The following is a 3,646-nucleotide window of genomic DNA, read 5'->3' as shown; positions in this document are numbered from 1 at the left end:
GCTCCTACTTCCATGGGCATTATTCCTCCCCGGGACCTACTGCCAAGTAAGGCCGGGGAACAGTGACTCTTGGCCGGATAGAACTAGTGGCTTCTTCCGCTGACTTGCCCCTTTGGAAGTAGGAGCTCCTACTTCCATGGGCATTATTCCTCCCCGGGACCTACAGCCAAGTGTGGCCGGGGGACAGTGACATGTGGCCGGATAGGCCAAGTGGCTTCTCCCGCTGACTTGCCCCTTTGGAAGTAGGAGCTCCTACTTCCATGGGCATTATTCCTCCTTGGGACCTACTGCCAAGTGTGGCCGGGGAACAGTGACTCTTGGCCGGGTAGGCCAAGTGGCTTCTCCCGCTGACTTGCCCCTTTGGAAGTAGGAGCTCCTACTTCCATGGGCATTATTCCTCCCCGGGACCTACTGCCAAGTGTGGCCGGGGAACAGTGACTCTTGGCCGGGTAGGCCAAGTGGCTTCTCCCGCTGACTTGCCCCTTTGGAAGTAGGAGCTCTTACTCCCATGGGCAGTATACCTCTCGGGGACTTAGAGCCAAGTGTCTTCACCCTTTGGAGGTAGTAGCTCCTACTTCCATGGGCATTATTCCTCCCCGGGACCTACTGCCAAGTGTAGCCGGGGAACAGTGACTCTTGGCCGGATAGAACTAGTGGCTTCTCCCGCTGACTTGCCCCTTTGGAAGTAGGAGCTCCTACTTCCATGGGCATTATTCCTCCCCGGGACCTATTGCCAAGTGTGGCCGGGGAACAGTGACTCTTGGCCGGATAGGCCAAGTGGCTTCTCCCGCTGACTTGCCCCTTTGGAAGTAGGAGCTCCTACTTCCATGGGCATTATTCCTCCCCGGGACCTACTGCCAAGTAAGGCCGGGGAACAGTGACTCTTGGCCGGATAGAACTAGTGGCTTCTTCCGCTGACTTGCCCCTTTGGAAGTAGGAGCTCCTACTTCCATGGGCATTATTCCTCCCCGGGACCTACAGCCAAGTGTGGCCGGGGGACAGTGACATGTGGTTGGATAGGCCAAGTGGCTTCTCCCGCTGACTTGCCCCTTTGGAAGTAGGAGCTCCTACTTCCATGGGCATTATTCCTCCCCGGGACCTACTGCCAAGTGTGGCCGGGGAACAGTGACTCTTGGCCGCGTAGGCCAAGTGGCTTCTCCCGCTGACTTGCCCCTTTGGAAGTAGGAGCTCCTACTTCCATGGGCATTATTCCTCCCCGGGACCTACTGCCAAGTGTGGCCGGGGAACAGTGACTCTTGGCCGGGTAGGCCAAGTGGCTTCTCCCGCTGACTTGCCCCTTTGGAAGTAGGAGCTCTTACTCCCATGGGCAGTATACCTCTCGGGGACTTAGAGCCAAGTGTCTTCACCCTTTGGAGGTAGTAGCTCCTACTTCCATGGGCATTATTCCTCCCCGGGACCTACTGCCAAGTGTAGCCGGGGAACAGTGACTCTTGGCCGGATAGAACTAGTGGCTTCTCCCGCTGACTTGCCCCTTTGGAAGTAGGAGCTCCTACTTCCATGGGCATTATTCCTCCCCGGGACCTACTGCCAAGAGTGGCCGGGGAACAGTGACTCTTGGCCGGATAGGCCAAGTGGCTTCTCCCGCTGACTTGCCCCTTTGGAAGTAGGAGCTCCTACTTCCATGGGCATTATTCCTCCCCGGGACCTACTGCCAAGTAAGGCCGGGGAACAGTGACTCTTGGCCGGATAGAACTAGTGGCTTCTTCCGCTGACTTGCCCCTTTGGAAGTAGGAGCTCCTACTTCCATGGGCATTATTCCTCCCCGGGACCTACAGCCAAGCTTGGCCGGGGGACAGTGACATGTGGCCGGATAGGCCAAGTGGCTTCTCCCGCTGACTTGCCCCTTTGGAGGTAGGAGCTCTTACTTCCATGGGCATTATTCCTCTCCGGGACCTACAGCCAAGTGTGGCCGGGGAACAGTGAAACTTGGCCGAATAGGCCAAGTGGCTGCTCCCGCTGCTTTGGAAGTAGGAGCTCCTACTTCCATGGGCATTATTCCTCCCCGGGACCTATAGCCAAGTGTGGCCGGGGGACGGTGACATGTGGCCGGATAGGCCGAGCGGCTTCTCCCGCTGACGTCATCGCTTTGGAAGTAGGAGCTCCTACTTCCATGGGCTTGTTCCTCCCCGGGACTTGCCGCCAAGTCTGGCCGGGGGACAGTGACATGTGGCCGGATAGGCCAACTGGCTGCTCCCGCTGAGCCCCTACTTCCATGGGCTTGTTCGTCCCCCGGGACTTGCCGCCAAGTCTGGCCGGGGAACAGTGACATGCCGCCGGATACGGCCGAGCGGCTGCTCCCGCTGACGTCATCGCTTTGGAAGTAGGAGCTCCTACTTCCATGGGCTTGTTCCTCCCCGGGACTTGCCGCCAAGTCTGGCCGGGGGACAGTGACATGTGGCCGGATAGGCCAACTGGCTGCTCCCGCTGAGCCCCTACTTCCATGGGCTTGTTCGTCCCCGGGACTTGCCGCCAAGTCTGGCCGGGGAACAGTGACATGCCGCCGGATACGGCCGAGCGGCTGCTCCCGCTGACGTCATCACTTTGGAAGTCGGAGCTCCTACTTCCATGGGCTTGTTCCTCCCCGGGACTTGCCGCCAAGTCTGGCCGGGGGACAGTGACATGTGGCCGGATAGGCCAACTGGCTGCTCCCGCTGAGCCCCTACTTCCATGGGCTTGTTCGTCCCCGGGACTTGCCGCCAAGTCTGGCCGGGGAACAGTGACATGCCGCCGGATACGGCCGAGCGGCTGCTCCCGCTGACGTCATCACTTTGGAAGTCGGAGCTCCTACTTCCATGGGCTTGTTCCTCCCCGGGACTTGCCGCCAAGTCTGGCCGGGGGACAGTGACATGTGGCCGGATAGGCCAACTGGCTGCTCCCGCTGAGCCCCTACTTCCATGGGCTTGTTCGTCCCCGGGACTTGCCGCCAAGTCTGGCCGGGGAACAGTGACATGCCGCCGGATACGGCCGAGCGGCTGCTCCCGCTGACGTCATCACTTTGGAAGTCGGAGCTCCTACTTCCATGGGCTTGTTCCTCCCCGGGACTTGCCGCCAAGTCTGGCCGGGGGACAGTGACATGTGGCCGGATAGGCCAACTGGCTGCTCCCGCTGAGCCCCTACTTCCATGGGCTTGTTCGTCCCCGGGACTTGCCGCCAAGTCTGGCCGGGGAACAGTGACATGCCGCCGGATACGGCCGAGCGGCTGCTCCCGCTGACGTCATCACTTTGGAAGTCGGAGCTCCTACTTCCATGGGCTTGTTCCTCCCCGGGACTTGCCGCCAAGTCTGGCCGGGGGACAGTGACATGTGGCCGGATAGGCCAACTGGCTGCTCCCGCTGAGCCCCTACTTCCATGGGCTTGTTCGTCCCCGGGACTTGCCGCCAAGTCTGGCCGGGGAACAGTGACATGCCGCCGGATACGGCCGAGCGGCTGCTCCCGCTGACGTCATCACTTCGGAAGTCCATGCACGGGGCAAGGCTCGCACTCCAGGCGAGAACCAGCTCTGCGGGGCCGGCGGCGCGTGCTTGGCTGAACCCCCGTGACCAACGGGGGCTAGACGTCGGAGGCATGCCCGCAGAGGTGCACCCCTCGCCGGCCACACTCTCTGACATCCTCCGGCCTCTGCTCC

The sequence above is a fragment of the Engystomops pustulosus genome, unplaced genomic scaffold, assembly GCF_040894005.1.
Source record: "Engystomops pustulosus unplaced genomic scaffold, aEngPut4.maternal MAT_SCAFFOLD_273, whole genome shotgun sequence".
NCBI classification, from domain to species: Eukaryota; Metazoa; Chordata; class Amphibia; order Anura; family Leptodactylidae; genus Engystomops; species Engystomops pustulosus.
This window is presented reverse-complemented; position numbering follows the sequence as displayed.